The 27157-nt window shown below is 40.8% G+C and overlaps 1 protein-coding gene across 42 annotated transcripts in view; it reads right to left on the reverse strand.

The window, feature by feature from the left end:
* Positions 1–27157, reverse strand: part of LOC146406163 (uncharacterized) — a 1231956-nt gene that overhangs the window by 1062476 nt on the left and 142323 nt on the right. For 13 of the 42 annotated variants that reach the window (XR_014807256.1, XR_014807208.1, XR_014807203.1 and 10 more), the window contains one exon: positions 8295–8395. The exons of 14 other annotated variants lie outside the window; for them this stretch is intronic. The gene's annotated coding sequence lies outside the window, so the exon portion shown is untranslated. Of the gene's footprint in view, positions 1–8235; positions 8396–27157 lie in introns of all 42 variants that reach the window. 15 more of the 42 variants (XR_014807286.1, XR_014807284.1, XR_014807281.1 and 12 more) reach the window with 2 other exon arrangements.

Consider the following 27157-nt stretch of genomic DNA (forward strand, 5'->3'; position numbering starts at 1 on the left):
GTACAAAAGAAGAAGAAAAAGACGCAGCAGAGACAATATGTGGTCCACCCAGCTTGAAGTATATCCTCTGCTATTCGCTGACCCCTGCTCTAGAACAGTCCCTCCATACCATCTTACGGGCTTCATGGTAATGTCAATCCTTCTACCATTATCCCATTTTCTTTCCATCCTGCCTTCCTAAATAGGCAATGCACTTCCTGTGTGAGGGGAACTATGAAGTTGACTTCACACTGAGCAGAGTCTACACTATGCAGAGGTCTTAATAAATGCTGATTGAGAGCTGGCTCCCTTGTCATCAGTGTTCTCAGAAGCCACTTTCTCAGAGTCTGGGTCTCTCACATGTACCTCCCATCATTTACTTTTGTCTGCTTAGTGCAAATACAAGTTCACTCTGCTTTGGAATAATTAATAGCATCCTTTGATCTCACAAACTATTTCATGCAGTAAACCTCAATTAAATGTTTGTTTGTATTGGGTGACCAAGAAAACCCACAGAGAGGAAGGTTTCTGTGGCAGGCCTGTGGTAGGTAACCTCTAAGGTGGCCCCCAACACCCGCCCTGCTATTCAGCCCTCATGCAATCAATCCCCTCGAGGGCAGACCAGACCTGGTGACTCACTCCTAACAATCAGAATGTGGCAGCAGTAATAGGATGTCATGTCCAAGATTAGGTTACCAAATGTCTGTCACTTCTGTCTTGGGGGGGATTTCCCTTCCTCTCTGCTGGATGACTTGCTCTTGGGCAGCCCTGCTAAGAGGCCCACTGGAGTGAGTTTGGAAGCAGATCTTCCAAGACCCCTCAAAGCCACCACAAGATGAGCTTGGAAGGAGCTCCTCCCCCAGCTGAGCCTGGAAAGGACTGCCAGTCCTTCAATGACCGCCTTGCAGAACCCCTGAGCCAGAATGACCCACCCAAGTGCTCTTGGCAAACCTGACCCATAGCAATTTTGAAATAATAAATGCCCCCCCCCTTTATCGTGCCATTTCTTGGGCCGCTCCCGTGGCATATGGAGGTTCCCAGGCTAGGGGTCTAATCAGAGCTGTAGCTGCCGGCCTGCGCCAGAGCCATAGCAACGCGGGATCCGAGCCGCGTCTGTGACCTACACCACAGCTCACGGCAATGCCAGATCTTTTAACCCACTGAGCAAGGCCAGGGATTGAACCCGCAACCTCATGGTTCCTAGTCGGATTCACTAACCACTGAGCCACGACGGGAACTCCCCCCCACCTTTTTTTTGCTTTTTAGGGCTGTACCTGTGGCACATGGAAGGTCCCAGGCTAAGGGTCTAATGGGAGCTTCAGCTGCCAGCCTACACCACAGCTATGGCAATGCCAGATCCTTAACTCACTGAGCGAGGCCAGGGATAGAACCCACGTCCTCATGGATACTAAATTTGTTACTGCTGAGCTACAAGGGGAACTCCAAATGTTGCTTGTTTTAAGCCTCTAAGTTTGGGGTGATTGATTCATTATACACACTAGATAATGAATGCAGACTATAATTTCTACTTTATACTAAAGATTGTGTACTTCTGCTAGAATATATAAAAACCCAATTTCTGAAGGAAACCACCTGAAAACAACAGCTGTGGGCACCGGACTCCTTTCTGATAGAATGAAGGGTTAAGTGAGGTTACACACAGCCCCAGATCTGAGTGTAATAACCATAAAGGAGAGTTGGCTTTTTAAAGATGGTCTAAGTGTGCCTGAAATTTTCTCTTGGTAACTTGAAGATAATAATTGCAGAAGAACTTTTCTACAGAGAACCGGGAGAGGGAGAAAATAACTGCTGACATGAAGGCTGCCTGGCCCCTGGGCTGCTGTTTAAAAGAATGCTTGGCCACAGAGGGCTCAGCCCAAGAGGAACTAATACCTCCCAGGGGAACGATTTCTCTGGAACTCCACTCTGGTCTCCCTCCGTCTGTCTGTCTGTCTCTCTCTCTCTCTCTCACAAACACACACACACACACTCACACACTACGTGGACACTGTCACATACACTTACACCCATTAAACCAGGAACAAACTGTGCTCTCAGGAGTTCCCTTCATGGCCAGCAGCTGTAGCTCTGATTTGACCCCTAGCCTGGGAACTTCCATATGCTGAGGGTGCAGCCCTAAAAAAGCAAAAATAAACAAAAAATAAAAACTTGTTCTTTTCCAGACCAAATTCTTTTTTTTTTTTTTTCCAGTCTTTTTGTCTTTTTAGGGCTGCACCCACAGCACATGGAGGTTCCCAGGCTAGGGGTCAGAGCTACAGCTGCCGGCCTACACCACAGCCACAGCAACACCAGATCCAAACTGCGTTTGAGACCTACAGCCCAGCTCAGGGCAATGCCAGTTCCTTAACCCATTGAGCAAGGCCAGGGATCAAACCCGAGTCCTCATGAATTCTACTCCGGTTCGTTGCCACTGAATCACAATGGGAACTCCACGGACCAAATACTTAATCAGAGAAAAGATGGAATCCAGTCTTGGGGCTCACCCCAACTTTACACCCAGAAACATCACTATCAAATAACACTGACGTTTTAATAGGAAATAGCCTTTTGTTAGGTGTTCTTCCCAGACAGGGCTGGCTTGGCTGTGTCACTCTGGATGCTATGCCTCTGAATCTCCATCTCCTCATTTAGGGGCCTGCTAGGTTGGTTTACTCCAGAAATGAGTCCAGACAACACTGTACAGGGCTGGAAATGAGATGCAAAAACTTGAGCTTTGGAACCAGACAGAGCTGTGGTGGGGATGGAAAGATATCATGTGTTCAGTGCCAGCGGCCAAATTACCATACATAACTCAAAAATGTGCTAAGCGGAGTTCCCGTCGTGGCGCAGTGGTTAACGAATCCGACTAGGAACCATGAGGTTGTGGGTTCAGTCCCTGCCCTTGCTCAGTGGGTTAAGGATCCGGCGTTGCCGTGAGCTGTGGTGTAGGTTGCAGACTCGGCTCGGATCCCACGTTGCTGTGGCTCTGGCGTAGGCCGGTGGCTACAGCTCCGATTTGACCCCTAGCCTGGGAACCTCCATATGCCGCAGGAGCGGCCCAAGAAATAGCAAAAAGACAAAAAAAAAAAAAAAAAATGTGCTAAGCCACAAGGGGAGGGTCACTATTCCCTGAGGTGAGTTGACCCCCTCCTCTTGCCTTCCTCTCCCCCTTTCCCTTCCTCCCCCCTTTTCCCCTCCCCCTTTCCCCTTCTTCTTTCTCTTCCAATCATCATCGTCCTAGTTCCAGCCCTCTTGCTCTTTACATTCTGTGCTCTAGAAAAACCTGTTCTTACATCTTTTAGCCAAACTCAAATGATTGAATAAATCTTTTAAGTATGCTTTCCCCAAAGACATCTATGCATTAACAGGTATTAATCAGACATTCTCTCCCAAATGCTAGGAGCCATCTGTGTGTCCCAATGCCACCTGCAGGCTCTGACATCAACTCCCTCTACTCAAATTCCACCCCTTGCACTTGCTCCTCTGTGACCTGGGGCCAAGGAATTAGCACCTCTATATTTTTAGCCTCCTATTTTGTAAAATAAAACCCTCACCCCAGCACTGTAGTAAAAACACAATGAAAAAAATCCAGGTGACATTATTAGAAAAGCTCTTGACACTAAAATGGAAGCTTCATGAAGGCAGACGTCTGCTAAGCTCATGGCTGTGCTATGACCATGACCTAGAACAGAGCTCAGTGCAAAGTCGAGGCTCAAATATTTGCTGAATGAATGAGCACATGGTATACACGTAGATACTATGAAAACTGCTTTTTAATGCAGTGCTAAACAAATAAGAAAACAGATTATCCATTTGCCTTTTTTAAAAAATAAAATAACTTGTGTACAAAGTTAGAAAATTCAACCCATTATACTTCAATTTTAAGTGTATTTGAAAAGTCCAACCATGCAGAAATGACAAAAAAAATAAATAGAATCAATTGTTCCATTTTGTCCAGATCTTTCCCCCAAAGGAAGGCACTATAATAAATTTCTCATAAGTGTTATATACATACACACATATATATATATACACACACACACATATATGTGTGTGTGTGTGTACTGTGTGTGTGTTGTGTGTATGTGTGTGTATGTGTGTGTGTGTGTGTGTATATATATATAAAATAAACAACCACTGAGATGTAAAGACAAAGACTGAAGCGCTGATGGAAAATTTCAGGATTCAGAGAGCACCAAGGAGAAGTAGAAGAGTACTGGGGAGAGGAAGACCATAGGTCCTCAAAAGCTCCTGCGATCAGATAGTGTCAACCACTTAACGCAAGCAAGTGGGACGTTGCTGGTCCTTGGAGCACCTGTTGATGCTGACATGGTACCTCATTTTTTTCTGACCAAGACAATACTAGAACCATGATGGGGTTATTTTGTATGCTGGTCTACCTTCGTCGAGTACAATGCAGTCCTATACAACACTCAGTGTTCACGATAGTGATTGATTAGCAATATCTGTTGTGGGCACAAGAAAAATATGATATTGCAGACAGCACACAAGAGTTTGTTTCCTGAAATGAATAAGGAAGTCATTAGATTCCTAATTCACTGTGGGGTCTTTGGGACACAACTAGAATGTGATTCGTTACCCTTCTCATCATCCAGTATAGCTTGGTTCAGTTGCAAGTGAGTGAAACGCAACTCAAAAAGATATAAGAAAGGAGAGTCCTCGTGGCTCAGTGGCGCTATCTGGGATAGTCACTGCTATGGCTCTGATTATAGCTGTGTTGCTGGTTCGATCCTGATCCTTGGTCCAGGAACTTCAGCATGCCGTGGGTGTGGCCCCCTCAAAAAATAAAAAAAAAAAAAAAAAAAAAGACGATTTGCGGTTCGCATAATTCAGAAATTCAGTGAAGAGTCATGGCTAGATCCATGTTCTCTGACAGTTTCATTCAGAACGTGTCTCTATCCTCAGCTCCAATTGACTCAGGGCTTTATTTTACAGCAGGCTCACCATGTGTGATAAGATTGCTTTCAACGATTTGAGGCTTATGACCTACTATACTAGCAGCAGAAAGGATGTCTCTTCCCCAATGATACCAGTAAATGATCTAGAACAGACATACTGAATGTCTTAGATCATATGCCCATCTCTGGGCAATCACTGTGCCAAGCGGATGAACCATACAGGACAACCAGGTCTGAGACAATTCCAACCCTGACACCAAGGAGTGAGAGCACCTCTAATTGAACAACATGTTTTGGGATAGTGGCAGCTCCCCAAAAGTAATCTGGATATGGCTAACAGAAGAAGGAAGAAGGTACAGGGCAGCAAAACCAACAGATCTATATACTAGGGTTCTTCAGATTTAGTAAGCAAGAAGGGGGCACTAAGAGGGACATGTTGGTCAGCCCCAGTCTGTACAGATGTTTCGCTGGATTGGCTCACCCAGCCTAGGAAACAAAAAGTTAGGCAATGGGAGGTCAGTAGCACCGGCATGATGAGGTGTTGAAAAAAATCGACCCTTTTGTTTGAAAAGAGGAAGTTGTTGCCATTCAAATGCCCAGAAATAGCATACATTTATCTCCGAATATACACTGTACTGTATTTATTGAAGCTTATTATAGACCGAAAGAAAGCAAAGGCATACAAATGTCAATCTTACATAGGAAAGAAGATAAGTAGAAATGGATCGTGAACACTAAATAATGATCCTCAAGTTAAAACATATAATGGCAGGAGGCATTATTTATGGTAAACAAATTTATTCAGAGTGGCCTTGGATAAAAGGCACCTTTAACCAGACTGGATATTTACTTCTATATTGCTTTATTTTCTCTTTGCTCCTGCTATAATACACTAAACTCCAGGGGTTCCCATCGTGGCGCAGTGGTTAGGAACCATGAGGTTGTGGGTTCGGTCCCTGCCCTTGCTCAGTGGGTTAACAATCTGGCTCTGCTGTGAGCTGTGGTATAGGTTGCAGATGCGGCTCGGCTCCCACGTTGCTGTGGCTCTGGCGTAGGACAGTGGCTACAGCTCCGATTCGACCCTTAGCCTGGGAACCTCCATATGCTGAGGGAGCAGCCCCGAAGAAATAGCAAAAAGACAAAAAAAATACACTAAACTCCAGAGAGCCCAAGAATCCCAATATTAAAGACTTCCCAGGTCAATTTCAAGTGGAAACTTCTACCAGAGTGTACAGTAGCTGTCAAAACCAAGAAGAGATGGTCTTCCATCACTACTGTAACCCTATTTTCACTTGGAACACCACAGCCAATCTCTTGCTTGGCATCATGGTGAGTGTATCAATTTTGTAAATTAGAAAAAGTAAACAACTAGCATCTGAAGGAACTAGATGACAGGCCTTGTTTGATGTATTACTGTGACTTTAATTTTTTTTTAATAAGCTTTTCAATACTTTGCTATCTTTAAAGCTGTATGCTGATAGGAAGATGCCTTTATATCTAAAGGAAACCACCTCCTCGGTTTTCAAGGTCAGGATCAAGGAAGATAGCAGTGCTTACCACAAGTGGTCATGGAATAATTCAAAAAACATTAAATCTTAAGTATTCAGTAAAGCCACTCTCTCAAATTCAGAATTGGCCTTATTTTCAATAATCACTGATGGATAAAAAACATACACTGTTTTACAAGAACTCATAAATAGGGAGTTTCTGTTGTGGCTCAGTGGGTTACGAACCCAACTAGTATCCATGAGGACATGGGTTCAATCCCTGGCCTTGCTCAATAGGTTAAGGATCCAGCATTGCCAGCTGTGGTGTAGGTCACAGACGTGGCTCAGATCCTGCATTGCTGTGGCTGTGGCGTAGGCCCTTGGCTGCAGCTCCAGTTGGACCCCTGGCCTGGAACCCATATGCCACAGGGGCAGCCATAAAAAGAAAAAAAAAATCGTAAATAAATAAGTAGGTAGGTAGTTCATGATTTCCTTTAGTACTGCATACCAGTATTTATTCAGTAATCTTTAGAGAAGAAAAGCTGTTTGATATTTATGAATTTGTTCAGCCTTTACCTCCAAGCTTATTATTCAGCTTTCAGACAGAATTGTGAAGAATTCCCATAGTGGAAAGGAAGAGACTTTATTCCGTAAATATTTGTACAAAACAAGATGTTCAGGAATACTTTAAAATAACTTCAGTCATCTAATCATTTTCTTCACCCTACTCCTCTACTGATATTTTCTGTCCTGAATTTTCACCTGTAGCAATGCAGTCTGTCAAGGTGTCTGTGCGATTGAAATGTTTTCAGCTACGATCTTTGCCTCTCCAAAAGGTAACTTCAGAGTAATGGCAATAAAAGAACAGGGAGTTCTTAGAATCCTTTCTACAGTGTCCTCTGTTTAGTCAATTTTACAAATCAACTTCTTTGTTTCTTCACAGAACAGTAGACAGTAAAATAAGGAGAGTGGCAAAATAGTGTGTGGATATAAAACTTAGCTACAGCCTGTGACACAAACTAGATACTAAATGAACTTGTAATTTTAACCTCAAGTGTATTATAATAGAATGGAATGTACCTTTTCTTGTAACAATGCTGAACCAAAGGCTTTTTTCATTGTTAGCCAATACTACACAAGAGATAAAAGTTCTAATGTTTTTCTATTTTCGGCTCTTGCTTTTCAAGCTCATTGTTAACAGAGTACTGTAGGATATTCACATAGATTATGTGAATTTTTCCACTATCATTCATAACCTGGGTTCTATTAAGAAATAGACACTGTTGTAGATATTGAAGAGCAGAGATGAATTAACAGCCCAAAGGCTGGAAAGAAGCATGACAGTGAAGATTTGCATAGACTCCATGTGCTGAGAGTACCAGTCATTTCTGTTCTGGCTACCAAGACAGCATGGCATGAAAGAAGGCCAGGTTAATCAATTAGCCATGACGTTTTGGCACCAACTCTTAAAAAGTTGTATGACCATACACAAGTGACTTTATCTGTATTAGTTTTCTATTGTTGCATAACAAGTTAACACAAATTTAGCGGCTTAAACACTAAATGTAATACAACATATGCTCTAACTTATATATATGTATGCTTGTACAGTTCTGGAGGGCAGAAGTTTCACTGAACTAAAACTAAGGTGTTAGAAGGGCTGTGTTCCTTCTGGAAGTTCTAGGGAAAATGTTTCCCTACCATTCCCAGCTTCTGGAGATTGACAGCATTTTTTTTTCCCTCACAGCCATTCTCTCATCTTCAAAGCAACCTTTTCCTTCATCATAATGCTATTTCAGCCAAAAAAATTTGTCCGTATTTAAGAATTCATATAGTTAGATTGGACCCACCTGGATCATCTCGCATCTCAATTTCTGAACCTTGATGACTTCTGCAAAGTCTCTCTTACCTTGTTAGAAACCATAATCACAGTTCTGGAAATGAGACTGTAAACTTCTTTGGGGGCCATTCATTCCTCCAACCACACTGTCTTAGCTTCAGTTTCCTCATCTGCAAAAATTTGCAGGTTTTTGTAAGCAAAGTACATGCCACATAGGAAGACCTAAAACCCTGTCTAGTATGCAGATTTTGATAGAAGCAACATTTGTGAAGTAAGAATGAAAACATATGGAAGGAAGAGCAACCCACAGGCTACTTAGAAAAAAGAGAATGTATTTCGAAAACATAATTAGAATTTAGAATACTTCCACTTGCTTAATAAAAGACATTGAGAGATTTTAGCCCCCTTAAATTTATTTTCTCTGAAATCAGAGTGAAAAAATCAAAGACAAAAGATTCATGCTATGGGAAATGCTTCTGATTAAAAAACAAAACCAGAAACATCCTTCAGGATCTAGTTCAAGGAATAGACTACATTTCTATGGCTTCAAGACAGGAAGGCGAGAGAGAGAATAAAATAAATAATTTTGATATTGTAAGATTGTCCATGTTTCAATCTTTAGCTAAATATTCATACATAGTAGGTTGTTCTAAGAAATAAATGACTTTTCCAATGAAAATGACTTGTAATTTGTAAGAAAATGTAGAAGAGGGCAGAGTTCCCGTTGTGGCTCAGTGGTTAACGAACTGGACTAGTAACCATGAGGTTTCGGGTTCTATTCCTAGCCTTGCTCAATGGGTTAAGGATCTGGCATTGATGTGAGCTGTGGTGCAGGTCGCAGATGCAGCTTAGATCTAGTGTTGCTGTGGCTATGGTGTAGACCAGCAGCTGTAACTCTGATTCGACCCCTAGCCTGGGGACCTCCATATGCCACATGTGTGGCCCTAAAAAAAGACAAAAGAAAAAAAAAAAAGGTAAAAGAGGGCAAAGGAAATAAGAAATGGACAGTTTTCAAATAATCTTCAAAAAAAAAAAACTTTCTTCAGTTTTAGCTTATGTTAAAGTATAGCTGTTCAGTAAATCTCGATTCTCTTAAACCTTATTTATTTTCATCTTCTTTCTACCCAATATGTGTTATTTGAATCTAAATTCAATACTAAAGTATTTTGAGGGGTTTTAAAAAGCTAAGCTACTCACACCATAAAAACTGCTCACCACAATTTATGCATTAAGTGTTACAGGAACAGCTTTCAGCATGAAAGCTGAAGTCCCCAAAGAGGTATGTGAATAGATCTTTATCACTCCCAGGCATTAATATCGAGGTAAAAATGAAGTCACACAGGACAAAGATTCAGGAGGAAACATATTTGACATTTACCTAACAGTTGTGCCCATTCTAAACACAGTCCTATAAGTTGTCAAATATTAAAACATTTGAAATGGCATCTAAATAAAGTTTAAAATAAATAAATATAAACAACAGTAAATGATGAGAAAGCATTTATGTTATGATAGATTGAGCCACTTTAACTTGCTGAACTTATGACAATGAAGTTCTAGAAAAGTATGTTCTCAAAACTGGGTGAATCAGGAGTCCCCCTCAAGGCTCAACGGCATCAAACTCAACTAGTATCCATGAGGCCTTGCTCAGTAGGTTAAGGAGCCAGCGTTGCCATGAGCTGAGGTGTAGGGCGCAGACACGGCTCAGACCCCTCGTGGCTGTGGCTGTGGCATAGGCTAGTAGCTACAGCTTCGATTCAACCTCTAGCCTGGGAACTTTCATATGCCTGTTTTAGGGCAGGTTCAGCCCTAAAAAGACAAAAAAAAAAAAACCAAACTGGTTGAACCATGAACATTTCAGTCAAACTGATTATTGTGATTGTCACAGAAGACAAATTAACGAATTATACTAGTTTCGAAACATAGTATTTGTTTTGCTTTGCTTCTCCTAAATTCAGTGGAATTTGAATTTAGGTGGATGTATGGAAAAAGCTAAAATGTAATGTGTATGTTTAGCCCTCAAGTGCATGTGTGCGGAACAGAGCAGACTTCCTCAATTCAGAACACAAGACTAGGGGGAGGTGTTCACTAGGAGTTCTGGCCCCAGGGCAGTCACCTGGGGACCCAAACTCCCACCTGCCACAGCACTGGGATGTGGAGACCAGAACAAGTACTCTTGAAAACTGCTAAGAGGAGCAGACGCGATTCCTAGAAACTGATTTATTTGTGGATTCTGGAAACACATCAATCAAACGAGCACCAGAACTTGGAGAATAACAATAAACTCTGGTCAAAAGCACACTTAAAAATACACTAAGTTAAAGAGAACCTCCTGCTCTTACTTAAACCAAAATTACATAGCCAAAATGGAGTCATTTTTATGACTAAACAGATTGTCTTGTTTGAGAGAATGAAAGTTTACTTGGCATTTTAGAAAAAAATAAAAATAATCTAAAATGATCCCAGTTTCCATAAAAGAGGAAATAAACCCTATTAAAAGTTTTAAGAAATGATTAATTAAAATCTACAATTTTAGGAAGCTTATCGTGCCTGTTAACAAATCCAATACAGCACAATTGAATCAATTAAAATATCAATTGAGACTTTAAATTATATGGATTCCAGAAAGAAAGTGGTTGGAGGAGTACACAACTGCTTTTTCTACCAATCAAATGATAATACAGTTTAAATAACGAAGCAAACCGTGTGACACTGCAATTATGTCAATTACCTCAAACATCTGAATCACTCTGGCCACAGAGCAGTTTGATTGATGTTCTGCTACCTGGGATCCAGCTGGCTTTGAAACCTCAGCCTAAATGGAGATGCCTCTACTGATCTTGCCTTAAATAATGAATCTGTACCCTTTGACAAAGACAAACCACTAATACAAAGCAACGGTGAGAGCAATTGATGGGAAGTATGCTAGTTGCAAAAACATTTTTTGTTGACAAAGCTGGGTACTCTTGAGTAAAGGGCACTGAGTCAGTTCAATGCCATTGTTACTCAAAGACATACACAACTATAAATAAAGCCCATCAATTAATGCATATTTGTCAAGCTCCTATTATGTTCTCAAAGACCTTGCCCATATGGAGCCTAAATGTTGTTTCATAAAAAGAACACAAAACAATTGGAGAACTCCAATGTAAGACAGTGTTCAATAAACTGATGTGGGCAAGGGGTACAGCAACAATTCAGAGAAGGCTGACAGGTGTGAGCTGATATCTTCAGGGAAGTGTGCAGACAAGGTGAAACCTGAGGCTGTGGTAGAATTCCCACAGGTGGAATAGGAAAAGTGTTAGAATCAGGAATGGAAGAAGAAGGTACAAATGAGTGTGATAAGTAAAGAGACACTGAGGAAGGACAAAAAAATGTCTGAATAAGCACAGCCTTCAGTAGAAGAGCTAGAGAGCTAATACGTTAGGAATTGGGTCTCTGCTTGTTCATACTGTTGACAGTTGGCCATGAGGTCTGACTTCCAAGAACCAAGCTGCCCTCTCAGAGAACCTCTGTCTCTGCTAAAACCAGGGCCGATAAGAATTCTTTTATAAAAATTTATTTATTTTTTTTTATGTTTTTGTCTTTTTCAGTCCACACCCAAGGCATATTGAGGTTCCCAGGCTAGGGGTCAAATCAGAGCTATAGCTGCTGGTCTACACCACAGCCACATTAACACCAGATCCCAGCTGAGTCTGCCACCTACACCACAGTTTACGGCAACACTGGATCCTTAACCCACTGAGCAAGGCCAGGGATTGAACCTGCGGTCTCATGCATGTTAGTCAGATTCATTTCCACTGAGAAAACAACGGGAACTCTGCCGACAAGAATTCTTAATGGCTTGCTTTTTCTAGAGGGATGGGAATGAACAAAAATAATAGACTTTTTATAATTAAATTTCCTACAGGTAATATAGTTGGATTACGCAGGAAAATGCCCTTATGCTAAAGTATTTAAGGTTGAAGAGTTATGATGTCTTCGACACAGTTTCAGATGGTTCAACAAAAAAGTACGTATATACAATAGACATGATTAGTAATTATTAATAATTGATTAATGTGAAAAATTGATGAACCTAGAAAAAAAAGTTTATTGTACAACTAGTATTTCAATTTTTTTTTTTTTTTTTGCTTTTCAGGGCCATACTCGTGGCATATGGAGGTTCCCAGGCTAGGGGCCAAATCAGAGCTACAGCTGCCAGCCTATACAACAGCCACAGCAATATAAGATCCTAGCTGCCTCTGTGACCTACACCACAGCTCATGGCAATGCCAGATCCTTAACCCACTGAGCGAGGCCAGGGATCAAACCCGCAATCTCATGGTTCCTAGTCAGATTCATTTCTGCTGCGCCACAATAGGAACTCCTAGTATTTCAACTTTTATGTAGATTTGAAAATTCTCAAACTAAAAACTTGAAGTTGGGTCCCCTTGCCTTATGAAAGAAGAAAAAACACACCAGGTAAGCCTTAGAGATTAGATAGATAGATAGATAGATAGATAGATAGATAGATAGATAGATAGTTAGATGTCTAGACAGACAGATAACTAAGTAGATAAAAAGAAATAGAATCTTCTGTCTTACCTCTTACATAATATTTCATGTCTTTCTTGAGTTATATAAGCTTTAAAAAGAAAATGCAGAATATATTTTCCGAAGTAGCTGCCATTGTTGAGTTCCGAGTGAATCCTGGAGTTTTTTAACACATTAATTATTCTTCTAGGTTGCCATGCATGATAGGCATTATTATCTTCTGCAGATAAAGAGACTGAGGGTCCAATAAATTAAGTAACCTACCCAAATCAACACAGCTTATTCTGGCAGAACTAGAATTCAAACTAAGATTTCAGTGACTACTAAGTCCTTGCTTTTCCATTTTGGGTCTATGCCAACCATGTTCTGAAAGTGAGGCAAAGGCATTGTTTAGCTTCTTAGGTTGCCAAGTGGATTGAATGTCTGCATCCACCTCGGATTCATATGTTAGAGTCCTAACCCCCCAATATGTGATCACAGGAAAAAGTGAGGCTTTTGAGAGGTGATTTGGTCATGAGGGCTCTGCCTTCATGAATGGAATTAGTACCCTTACAAAATTTGCTTGTCCATTTCTGTCACATGAAGACACAGTGAGAATCAGAACCAGAAAGCTGAAATCAGACATCAGATCTGCAGGCACCTTGATCTTGGACTTCCCAGCCTCCAGAACTATGAGGAATAAATTTCTTTAGTTTATTATCCACCTAGTCTATGGTATTTCTGTGATAGTAGCTGGAACACACCAAGACACCATGTTTAACCAGTGACTGGATTTCAGCAATATTTGAAGTACAAGGGCCTGGAAGGAATAAGATTCTTCAGATGAACACATGTCAACAAAGGCTATGAGATGGTTGCAAGAAAATATATAGAAGAGAAAAACTCAAGAGTTAACATGAAGAAAGAGTAAAGAATAAAATAACTCCATAATACCTAAATCTAACAACAGACTTACAGGATATATACAGTATATAATTTGCTCTCAGCAATTGAAGCAGTCAGTATTCTTGCTCTAAAAATAATTATAAAGCATGACAATAGAACACAGAGAAATGATGCTCAGCATGGAAAAGAAGACAAAGAAAAATCCAGGATTCAGAGATGATCTGAATAACCTATAAACAAAACTAGAAGTCAAAACAGTAGGAAAAAGAAACAGCTGCTGGATAATCTAAATAAGTATTTAAAAAAGAATGGTTTCCAGAAGTAATTGAAAAGACAACCTAAGAAGCCGAATCAGCTGACTGGACAGGCAGACCCAATTTACAAGTCCCTGAGGCGTGACTGCTCGGCTTTCACTGCCAGCACACACTTTCCAGTCCTCTCTACCCTCGCATAGCAGGACACAGGAGCCCTGGCCAATGTGGAGGAGCTGTTTGCCTTGCAGAGTTTGCTACTTCCTGCTTGCCTCGTGACTCCCAAGCTGACTGCTGGTGTTTATTACAAACAGAAGAAGGAATCTTCATTCAACTGATTTTTATGAACACCTACTATATTTTAACCACAGTGGCAGTGTCCAAACCAGCTCTATAAGTTGTGAGGCCCAGTTCCAAAACTATGATGAATTTCAAAATGGCAACAATGGATCAGGAAACTGCTAACAAGTGTATCACCTCTCTGAGACAGGGCTCTGTGTGACAGCCCAGGTTGTACACTCGTGAAGCTGGCCTCACAGAGGGGCTGTCCTCCAAGTTCACACAGCTTGCTCTTTGTGAGTTTTCGTGGCCTCATAAACCCTAGTACCAGAGTCCCTCTTGCACTATATTCAGATCCACAGTCATGATCCCTGGAATTGTAGTAATTGTTAAATTCAACCCCTTGACATCTCATCTCTCAGATTCTCTCCATCAACATTGCCAGTAACCAAGTTCTAGCCATAATACTCTCTTCCTGGATGACTGTAACAGCCTTCTCTTTAGTCTCACCCTTCCAACCATTATCTACACTCCTGCCAGGAGAATCTTTAAAGAGCTAATTTGATCTGATCACTCTTCTGCTTAAACTCCTTCAAGAGCCTGACATTGGTCTTAGGATGAAATCCAAACTCTAACGTTGCTTTCAAGACCATGGGCAATCTGTCCCAGGTGACTTCTATAGGAAAGTTTCTTTCTGACTCACCTCCCCCGAACTCCTTGGACCAGCTCTACTGTTTGTTCACTTTTCATGCCACGTGGCAATCTTTTTTTCTCCATTTTCTGTTCAGACAGCATTTCTTCTAGAAAACCATCTCAACCTTCTCTCCTATCCTAATCTCTAAGGTGATCCGATCATGTGTTCCCAGGGTCCTTATCACAAAGGTCATACTTGCTTGTTCATTTGTCTGTATCATCAGTTTACAATAATACCCACAAGGGCAGGAAGAAGGTTTTACTTAGTCACCTTTAATCTTGAATGTATAGCCCAACTCCTGATTAATAAGAAGCACTGGAATATTTATTGAATAAATGAAGACAAACATCAAGAATCCATTTAATGTACAAATACATTTCTTAAGTCTTTGTAAAAGTATCATTCTACTAATAAGGAAAAACAAAAGAGAAAAACTGGTAGCTTTTTTGAGCTCATGTGTCCCCAGAAAAATCCCACTATGAGCCACTGTGTCATCTGATGTCGCCGGGTTTTAGCTCCAGGTCTTCTTGACCTGCCGGTCACAGAGGCTGAGCTCAGACAATAATCATCAAATTAGCAGTCCATGCATATGGTTCTTGACCTAATGATTCGAGTATTTATCTGATGACTGATCACATCTACTCCAAACATTTTTCTTCCCAAGTTAATTGTTAATTTTTGAAGGAAACGGATAGTGTGCTTAATAATACTCCTTTGGGGGGAAAAAAATCACTCGGTAATATACTCTAATTAAATTCATTTATTTAGTAAATATTGATTAGGCATAGGCTATATGCCCAGCCTTATAGTAGAAGATGAAGATAAGGTAAGGAACAAGACATACACTTTCTTTGTTCAGAGATTGATAACTTTAAATAAGGGTTTCTTAAAAAATTAAACAAACATTATTACTATCTTTTTATCTTTCGTCTTTTTAGGGCCACACTCCAGGTATATGGAGGTTCCCAGTATATGAAGGATAGGGGTCAAATTGGAGCTATAGCCGCAAGCCTACACCACAGCCTCAGCAACACCAGATCTGAGCTGAGTCTGGGACCTACACCACAGCTTATGGCAACACCAGATCCTTAACCCACTGAGAGAGGCCAGGAGTCAAATCTGCATCCTCATGGATCCTAATGGAGTTCCTTAACCACTGAGTCACAATGAGAACTCCCATTACTATGGTTTTCAATAGCCAAAGCTCCAACTTTTTCAAGTGTGAACCATCCCCTGAAAAGGTGATTTTCATGATAGAATCTTCCTCACTGAAGATTATGAAAGAAATCATATAGGAAGTTCTTGCCAGTGGCTCAGCAGAGACAAATCTGACTAGTATTCATGAGGATGTGGGTTCAATCCCTAGCCTCACTCAGTGGGTTAAAGATCCAGCATTGCTGTGGGCTGTGGTGTAGGTTGTAGACACAACTCAGATTCAGTGTTGCTGTGGCTGTGGGTAGGCCGGGAACTGGAGCTCCGATTCTACCCCTGACCTAGGAACCTCTGTATGCCATGGGTGCTGCCCTAAAAATACAAAAAAATGAAAAAGAAAAAAGAACGAAACCATACAGGCTTGTAACTGGCAATTGCTATATCGAGTCACTACAAAATATCTGGGTAAAGAGATTTTTATGTTTATTTTCTAGCACATTCTTATATTCCCTCATTTAACCCTCATAGCCACTCTGACAGGTAGATAAGGCAAATGCATTGTAATATTCATTTTAGAGTTTAGGAAATTAAGGCACATAGGTATTAATTAACTTCCTTTTATCCATTTTACACATTAAAAGCAGAATAAGAATTAGAATCCATAACTCTAGTCCACTGCTCTGGACTTGAGGCCAATACAGAAACGAAAAGGACTAGATTAGCTGTACAGGGTCTGCTTTAAGTACATAGCTATGACCCTGACTCACATGTCTTTTACAAAGAGATAGAAAATGCAGCTGGGCAAATATAGCTAGCGTGTTTATCCACAGTAAATGATCTCTTCCAATTCTTTGTTTGGTCCTATTATAGGTTCTAATTACTGCCATTGGAGGATCTGCTTTAATTCTGGAAATAGTTTTATAAAGTTTATTGAAGTACTTATGATAGAACATCTGTGATCACTTTGGGATTATTTATTATTCCCAATGTAATGCATGATTCGTTCATTATGAATGCTTGTCTAGGGTTCCATGTCATTAAAGGTGTTTAAAGACCTCTCCGCTCAATGATGTAGCTACAATAACTGGCCAACTATACATGAGACAGTAGATTTTGCTTCTCTCAGAAGCACAGCTTGCTGCTAGCATGGCCCCATGCTTTCATTCCAGAATCCTCAGGAGATAACTGCTGTTATGCCAGGAACAGTGTCAGGATTTGTGAGAACATCCTGATATGTTCAGCATGGGTCACAGAGGAGTTCACAGATGGATAAGGAAGCCCTGACATGAAGCGGGCACCTGTGAAAACATCAATAACTCCTTCAACACACATTTCTATGGGCCCACTATATGCCTGCTCATTGCTCAGTGCTGAGGATGAAAATATGATGGAGACAACATGCTTGCCCTTTAGCGGAAAAAAAAAATATCTAAAAGCTTTACTGTTAGAATTTACAAGCAGCTCTACTTTGGTGACATGATTTCATTTAGTTCTTTTTTCTCTTTTTTTTTTTTTTTTTTTTTTTTTTTTTGTCTTTTTAGGGCGGAACTCACAGCATTTGGAGATTCCCAAGCTAGGGGTCAAATCAGAGCTACAGCTGCTAGCTTACACCACAGCCACAGCAACTTGAGATCCAAACCATGTCTTTAACCTACACCACAGTTCATGCAACGCCAGATCCTTAACCCACTGGGTGAGGCCTGTGTCCTCCTGGATACTAGTCGGGTTTATTAACCACTTAGCCAGGATGGCAACTCCTCGTTTAGTTCTTATAATCACTACAAAGTATCATTCTATTTCACAGATGAGAAACCTGAGGTTCCAAAAAGATAATTCACTTTCCCAAGATCACAGAAGTGATTACAAAAGAGGGGCTGGATCAAGACTCAAACACAGATCTGTAGACCCAGAGTTTTCTCCATAAGTCTCTCCATAATTTTTTTAGGTTTATTCTAATAATTATGCTTCAGTGATATTTTCTTTATGAAGTCGGTTCAGATGAAAATAGATTATTGGGAATTCCCTTTGTGGCACAGTGGAAATGAATCCAACTAGGAACCATGAGTTTGCGGGTTCAAGCCCTGGCCTCACTCAGTGGGTTAAGGATCTGGTGTTGCTATGAGCTGTGGTGTAGGTCAAAGACGCGGTTCAGATCTGGCATTGCTGTGACTGTGGCTGTGGCTGTGGCTGTCGCCAGCAGCTTTAGCTCTGATTAGACCCCTAGCCTGGGAACCTCCATATGCTGCAGGTGTGGCACTAAAAAACAAAACAAAACAAAAAAAGATTATTGATTTAGGAGGATTATCTTTTGCTAGGAAGATAGCAAAAAACAGAGAGAGATTCAGCACTCAAGTATGTGGAATTGAGGGAAATGGACCAGGGTACAGAAGAAGCCAAAACAGCCCATTTACAGGAAAGGTATGGGAAACACATTCTTTAAATACTTTTCCCCTCATTCATTATCATGGCTCCTGCAGGACTCGGAGGGAAAGAGTAAATTAAAAGAACTGTGATGAATTCTAACCATAAAATGTTCTCATTTTATTGTTTCTCTCACATGAGACCCTTTCTATAAAGGCCCCCATGATTGTAGCCTGACAAATGACTCTGGAAATATAAGCAAGAAACAAGCAAACAGTTGTTTCCCAAGAATCAAGAGCATTTCTTATTTATCAATATCCGTTTCCTCTTTCTATATTTAGTCACTGATATTTACGACAGTTTAGAAAAATGAATGAGTAATGTAAAAGCAGTTAAAAAAAAAAAAAAAACTAATGAAACACACACAAGGCCAGGAAACTTATTGTCTACTATCAGTTTTCTTTTGCCTTTTTCCAGAGGCACCCAGTTGAGCACTAAGTCAGTCAAGACAAGGAACTCAACCAAGTGTCCTTAGTTAGGTCAAAGCAAACTAAATTTATTCCCAAGCAAGCAGTGAAACACCATTAAGTAAAATCAGTAGGAAATGAATCTCACATCATCATCTACAAAATGCTATTCTATATAATTATTGCCATTTGTCCAAAATACTCAACCATGATTTCAAACAACGCGTGATCAATACACTTCGATTCAACACTCGTGCCTTCTCATAGTCATTCCTGCCAGTGGAGGAAATCAGAGTAAATACCAAAAGGCGTGGTTTCTCCAAAAGTATTTAGGGAAACTAGGCTGGCTCACCCCATCAGGAAAGTAGGCACTAGATCTCTAAGGAGAATGTGGCTTTATCCTGGGACAATGTTTTCTCTAGGACTCCACATTTGCCATTCTTTCATCCCAAAACAGAGTCAGGAATTGAGTCAGAGGCACGCAATCAGCAGCACGCAATCAGAACCAACCTTCCGGTAAGCCGTCCATAACAAATACAAATTCTCAACTCATAGGCACCTTCTTCTTAAACATCAACAACACTCAGTCTGATTTTCCATGCTCTATCTTTATGAGCCTGGATCGGAAGAGAGGACTGGAGACTGAGCTCTCTGTCATGCTCAGCAGCTTGATGGTTCCCTCCTCTGTCAAAGCCAAGGCCAAGGGCTATCTGGAAAGTACTGAATGCTTTAGGCACACCTTATTTCTCAATCTTCCCAGAAAGCCAACAAGATGATCACTAGTATCTCCATGTTACAGATGTAACAAGAGGTTCAAACGTATCAGATGATCACCTTAGGGGCATACGGCCTGTCTGGTCTCAAGGCCTCTGACCTTTCCACTATTCCATGCTCCCTTTGGGTGATTCTGCTATTCTGTCCTCCTTTCACCTTATTTCTCAGTTCTGCTTTCTCCAGTTTCCATCATATGACTTGACACCAGAATTCTGCTTGTCAGCCTAACACCTTTGAATTGACACTCCAGTTGACCTGCCCAGTTAGTTTTCTATATCAATTTCTATTCCACATGCAATACCTTAGAAGCTCCTGGGGTTTTGGTCCTATGCCCTCTTCAAGCTTCTAGGACACAAGACTAACCCAGTGTCTGGAGCAGGGTTTGGAGATGAGTATCTGGCCCTCTATCCTCCCATCCTCATCATCAAGCATTATGATGAAAGTCTTGCAATAGGAAAGAGACAGGGAGAGAACTGAGTGGAAATGAAAAGACAGTGAAAAAGCCTATCCTTAAAATGCCAATTGTATTCTCATTCTAAATGGGTCCTCTGTCATCTATCATCCTGTGAGGCCCAGGGTCATCTGTAAAGCTGGGCTTAGAGTCTGCAAGAGGCTAAGGTCAGATCCCAGCACCTGCAAACAGGCTACACACTAGAGGACATTTGAAAACAAACAAAACTGTTGGACCCAAATCACACAATTCTACAGCTAAGCTGTGCCTGGGGAACACATGGCCACTAGGAACAGAGGCCATTTGTCCACTGGTTACTCTGTGCTGAGAACCATGAAGAGAGTTTTGCTGAAATTTTTCTAATTTTCAAATTAAACTCTGTGAGGTAGGCATGACAGTACTCATTTTACAGATTACGGCACTGAGGCAGGAGAGGGATTCATTGCCACAAATCTACTACACACCCAAACTAGCTTTCCAAACCAGCATCCTGATTTCAAAGGTCACAGACAGCCATTATGCCATTCTCCACCTCAAACCTTCCCTACAGAGCTGACACATTTCAATCAAAATGTTTGCCTAGGCTTTAAAATAACTACATCCAGTATACTTTGGGTAAATACAAAGAACCTTAGTCATTTTTCTTAATGTTGCCTAATTGATCACCTAGGCTTTTATCTTCTGTGTCAGTGGTTGTAAATATTACATCATCTCAGACTACAGCCAGGGCTTCACATTTACTCAGCAAACATGGTGACTACTATGTGTCTGGCTTAACTACAGCTTGGCTCTGAGGATCTGGTTGTGAAATAATCACAATCCATTGCTCCCAAGGAGTTCACAACCTAGTGGAGAAGGCAAATATACAAAGAGATGGTTATTATTCAAGGTTGAGGGTACCTGTGACCTACACCCAAAGTAGGCTTCTTAAAAGAGGCAGCTACTACCTCTGCAGAGGCAGATCTTAAAGGGTCTCCTAGAAAGCTAAGGTTTCAAAGATGAACTCTTCACCCAAGAGATGGAGAAAGCATAGTCCACTAGCCATCTCAACAGGACCAAAGGTGTGGACGTGAGAAACAGGGCAGTATGCTTAGGGTTCCCTATCTTCCACTCTAGTGTTTCAGCATCTATTATCTACAACAACAATAAACATGGCTGTGGCTACATGAGGCAAGTATTTCCAACTGTACTGTGTTCTTTGGCTCAAAATACTGTTCCCCATCTGTTGTATTTGTCCAGTGTACACAAAAGAATTAAAGATAAGGTGGGAACTTGTCCAGGTGAGACCATTAACTACCCATACAAGGCCTGGTCTAGAGGCCTCCCTTCTATGTAGAAGAAATAGAGATCTGAAACAACAGTTTAATGACAGAAAGAAAAAAAGAGGGGTGGGAAAGAGGAAAAAAATTATTTTCCAGCTAAGACCAAACATCTGCTCAGGTGGAACTATTTCATCTCAATATATTTGGATTTTTATTCTGCTGTCAATCACAACACGTAAACAAAACTGCCTCAGAAATCACCATATATACTACATTTATTATTGTGGATAATATGATAGTTTGTAAACCAACAAAATATGAGTAAAACTTTGTAATCCATGTCTTTTCTTCCTCCTCACTGATTATACACAAGAAGGAAGTGGTTCATATTGGTTTGTCACTGTTAAAAGAAATCTTAACATTCACCTAAAATGGCTAATGAGAACTTCATATATCAATTAAGGACCAGAAATGAGACTATAATTAATTTAGATATAGCAGTGACCAGAAATGAGACCATAATTAATTTAGATATAGCAGTTACATAAATAAAAATTGAAACGAATAAAAATGTGATTCTTTTTCTACTCCGTTTGTGACTCCTAGAAGAGGTGTAGAATAGCATGGCATTTGGAAATTAAATCTTAGTTCTGCCACTGCAGAAGTCTATAAACTTGAGCAATACACTTCACCTCTCTAAGTAGATTTCTTCATCTATAAATAGGGTTAACAATAATTTCCTCAATGCACAGTTGATAAATCAGACAAGGCCATGGCCCTAGAGCTCACTGTTAAGTCTAGACTCTGACTCTACTGAGAAACTACCCTGACATTAACTTATTTCTGTCTTTTGTCAGGAAAATGCTAGCAAGTGTTAATATAGGGATACATATGGGGTGTTAAAAGGATTCAGATGCTGGGCACTTAACAGAGGAAGGCAAAAAGTTAGGCAAATAGAAAAGGGTGAACAGATATTGAAAACAATCTGTGAAAAAGAACTGAATACCTCCAATCTGGCCCATTCCGGAGACTTCTGGTCATTTATTTATTAGTCCATCCATCTATCCATCCATGCATGCATTCATTTATTCAACTTTCACTCCATTACAATGAATCATTCAACATTCCCTTCATTCAACATGCGCCTATGGAGATGTAATATATATAAGGCATATACTCTATCCAGAAGATTGAGCATGTTCCCCAGGGGCTTCGGTCTAGAAGGGAAACTGAAAATTAAGTCATGAGGAAATAATGATGTAATCCTTGCCGTGACCATGCTATGTACATGGTGATAGGAACCACAGAGGAAGGAAGGAAAAGCAGGTAAACCAGGCTGGCTCATTGGGATGCTCTCCTAGAGGAGGAAAAGCCTGAGCTGATTTTAAGGGAAGTCTGAGGGTAACCAAATGAATCAGAGGAGAATGAGAAGAAGAGCCTAAGGCATGAGAACCACACATGGAAAGGTAGAGACAGTAAGAGACTTTCAAGAAAATCCAGGTGTGATCAGTGGTGGTCAGTAGCAGGAGTTTAACTCCGAAGGGAGAATGATAAGCAGGGTCAGGAAGCACTCCACCCCTCTACTGCCGGACAGATTTGACTGTGAACTCCACCAGGGAGCCACTAGGAATGCAAATTAGGGAGTTCCCATCCTGGCTCAGTGGTTAATGAATCCGACTAGGAACCATGAGTTTTTGGGATCCCTGGCCTTGCTCAGTGGGTTAAGGATCCAGCGTTGCCGTGAGCTGTGGTGTAGGTCGCAGAGGCGGCTCAGATCCCGCGTTGCTGTGGCTGTGGCATAGCCCAGCAGCTACAGCTCCGATTCGACCCCTAGCCTGGGAACCTTCAAAAGCCGTGGGAGTGGCCCAAGAAATGACAAAAAGACAAAAAGACAAAAAAAAAAAAAAAAAAAAACCGCTAATTTTCTATGTATACGCATTGGGCTAGCTGTACATATTCTTGACCTTATTTAATCTTCATAATAATCCCACAGCATAGTTATTGTAAAGAAGCTTAGATACAGTAACATAATTTTCACAAGAGGACCCAAAACGGCAAAGACAAGTTTTGTGACTGCCTTACTTATCAGACAATAATATCACATCATCCATACCCTCAGGCATGGATAGGTGCTCTCAAAACAAGACAGCAGATTTTGAATGAAGAGCAGGTTTGAGAGGCAACCCAATATGGAAGGGTTGACGAAAGAGAACTATCCAGGAGGTTAAGAGGTAAATAAACACCGAATGTTAACAGAGGAGCCCAGGGGATGGAGTGAGGGATCACAATGCTGGCGACTTGTGAACAGACAAGATGCTGACTGACAAGTGTTTATTGGATTTGGTACAAGAATTTCAATGGTACGTAATCTGGAAAAGAACATTTTGGAGGAAGCACTGGGAACAAAACCATATTGAAATGGTTGGAAAATGGTAATCCAGAAAAAAACTAAATCCAACCTGAAACTCCAAATGCTGAGAGGATGAAAAAAAAAATTAAATTATTTCTAAAGGCTCATCAGAGAAGACTAGGCTAACAAGCACAGATTTATGGCATCTTGAACCCTAAATAAGGAGTTGGTATTAGTCTTAGAGGAAATGTGAGAAGGCCACTTGTTCTGCACAGCACAGGAATGCCAAACACATCCAACATAATGGATTTATCCCAAGGATCCATCACCACTATAGCCTCCAAATCTTCCCCTTCAATTCTTACATGCTTTATACTACACGGAATCCCAGGGGAAAAAAAGTATGCTCAGGTTTATAACACACATAGAAAGATGCTAATTATACAAAGAAAAGAATGTGTGAAATTGCATGTGTATGTATATGTAATATCTATTTTTATTTTCATTAGCGTCTACCATATCTTTAATATGTTACTTGAGAAAGTGACAATCTTGCAAATAAGCATCACCTCAAGACAAACCTCCTGTGTTATTTGGACCCCCAAGCTCTGAGTTTTCTAAACTCTGACCAATTTAACACCAGGTACACACAAAGAAAATAAGTTGTATGATAAACATATTACTTTGGGTTATTTTAGAAACATCTCTGGAGGGATTACTCTAAGTAATAAAATACAAAAAAAAAAAAAAAAAAGCTTATCTGTCAACCATATAAATTTCTTTCTTTTTTTTTTTTTTTGTTGTTGTTGTTGTTGTCATCGTCTTTTCAGGGCTGCATCCTGGGGACATGGAAGTTCCCAGGCCAGGGGTTGGATTTGGAGCTACAGTTCCCGGGCTACGACACAGTCACACCAACATAGGATCTGAGCTGTGTCTTCGCCCTACATCACAGCTCACAGCGACACCAGATCCTTAACCCACTGATGGGGGCCAGGGATCAAACCCTTGTCCTCATGGATACTAGGTAGGTTCGTTACCTCTGAGCCACAACAGGAACCATATACTTCCTCAACCATATACATTTCAAATAGGTTTACAAATGGGAATAATAACCTTATCTGCTAAAGTCCCCTTAAATTATGAAAGAGATCATAATTATCAAAAGTTTCAAAATATCTTGTTTAGAAATTGAGCTATAGAATTTGTGACTGCTTGGTATTTAAACTATTCTTGGTAACATATCTTAAGATAGCTCTAATTTTAGTAATTTCTATTTGGTCCTCTGAGGTCAGTGGCTTTAATCTCAATTTTTATAGTTACAACTGAGAATTTTAAACTACACTTCCTTAGATTTCACTTCAGGGATAGAAGGTAATGCCAATTGAGCTTTGCAGCTTGTTTTAAAAGAAATTCTGTAACAATTTTGAAGCCTGCAAGAAAAAAATTTTTAATTGGCAATATTTGATATGAGAGAGCAAAGCCTGATTACAGTGAGGGAAAACTGTTTCATTGTTTGACACGCTTGATGTTACACTTTATATATAAACTATGTATAAATCGAGTCAGAGGAGTTCCCGTTGTGGCACAGTGGTTAGCAAATCTGACTGGAACCATGAAGTTGAGGGTTCGATCCCTGGCCTTGCTCAGTGGATTAAGGATTTGGCGTTGCTGTGAGCTGTGGTGTAGGTGGCAGATGCCGCTCGGATCCTGTGTTGTTGTGGCTCTGGTGTAGGCTAGTGGCTACAGCTCCAATTAGACCCCTAGCCTGGGAACCTCCATATGCCGCAGGAGCAGGAGCGGCCCTAGAAAAGGCAAAGAGACAAAAAAAAAAAAAAAAAAGAAAAAAGAAAAAAGAAAAAAGCCAAGTCAGAAACAATAACAAAACTACTGATCTATGGGGTGTTTTCAGAGTGTAAATTTTCTGATTGATTAATGAAGGACCTTTTTAGATGATAGGGAGGATTCATGCAAAGTCAGTAAACAGGAAAGACATTAAATCAGCGTTTCCTTGGTCATATTCTTTACACAGGTTTTGACACTAAATCATCCTCATTTTGTCCCCAAAGATAGTTCGTTAATTTCTCATCCTTTTGCAAACTACCCCAAAGCAAGTATTTTCCCATGGGGTTCTGGGCATACATTATGTCTTAGTTAAGACTGGGTGGCTTAAAGAACCAAACAATTATTTCTCATAGTTCTGGAGACCACAAAGTCCAAGATTAAGGTGCCAGCAGGTCTGGTGAGAGCCTTCTTTATGGCTTGTAGATGGCTGTTACATACCCTCATGCGGCAGAGAGCAGAGAGAGGAAGTAAGCTCTCTTCTTATAATGGCACTAATGCCATTCACGAGGGCTCCACCCTCACGATCTAGTACCTCCCAAAGGCCCCACCTCCTAATACCACCACACTGGGGTCAAGGTTTCAACATACTCATTTGGGGTACATATAAACATTCAGTCCATAACACCCTACATTATATTTATTTTACTCTGAGGGCCTAGGGAGATTTGCCAGGGAGCAACAGAGATTTGCAAGATCTGCTTAGTAACTCATTCAACCCTGTCACCTCTAAGAGCTTTCCAAGACAGGTGGAGAGTTTACATCCTTCTTCGTGCCACCTTTACATCTTCTTGTGCCTATTTGTTCCTCTAGGGAGAGATCTTCCCCAGACCTCTGCAGAGGCTGCCAACATTCCCCCCCTCCAAGAGGTCAGATTGTACTGAGAGGTCACCCACGCTTCTGCTGCCTGAGTCAACTCAGGTGATAGCTCCTCCAGACTCTGCTGTCAACTTGTTATGTGTGACAATGCCTCATGAACTTGGGAGCCTCAGGAGGACTAAGATTCAGGAGTCAAATGTCCTTCTGCAAAGCTTTGCCTCAGCATCCTAGCCCCAATGTCTAAACAGCTCTTTATAATTGTGTCCTCTGGGCTAACAGAGAACCACAGTCCATGCCAGGTTCCCAGGAGGAGGTGGCTGCAGCAAAAGTCCTGGGTCAATAACCAGAAAGTGGCTTCCTTAGAAGCCATGGACAATCTCTATGAGGAGGGCTTTCTTTTTCTCCTAAGTATTGGTGTTTTTTAAATTTCTTAAATCTATAATTTTTCCAAATTTTTCAAAATTGTCTATTCATCTTCTTTTTGTTTTTTGAAAGAGAATGAAGAAGGCATCTTTTGATATTTATAAATACTGGTCCCCAGATACCTGATGGGGACTTTGTGGATAGTTGTTCAGTTGATTTAATAAAGCCCATGAGGAAGTGGCCAGAGGTGACCTGACACTGGAGGAATGTTTCCAAATTTCCAACTTGTCACTGCTCAAGCTCCTAGGAGACATGGCGATTATAGCTACAACAGTATAGAGACGGAAAAATTCACTGGGCTCATAGACTAGTCAGATCAGCTTTCAAGCAGGGCAGTGTATTACCAACACATTTTAAAAACATTCATTGACTTTTTGTACCCTAGGAAT

This window comes from Sus scrofa, chromosome 1, assembly GCF_054392235.1.
Source record: "Sus scrofa isolate SSC_HxYL_T2T_F1_AM1 chromosome 1, Sscrofa_HxYL_maternal_Yorkshire_Landrace_v2.0, whole genome shotgun sequence".
Classification (NCBI taxonomy): Eukaryota; Metazoa; Chordata; class Mammalia; order Artiodactyla; family Suidae; genus Sus; species Sus scrofa.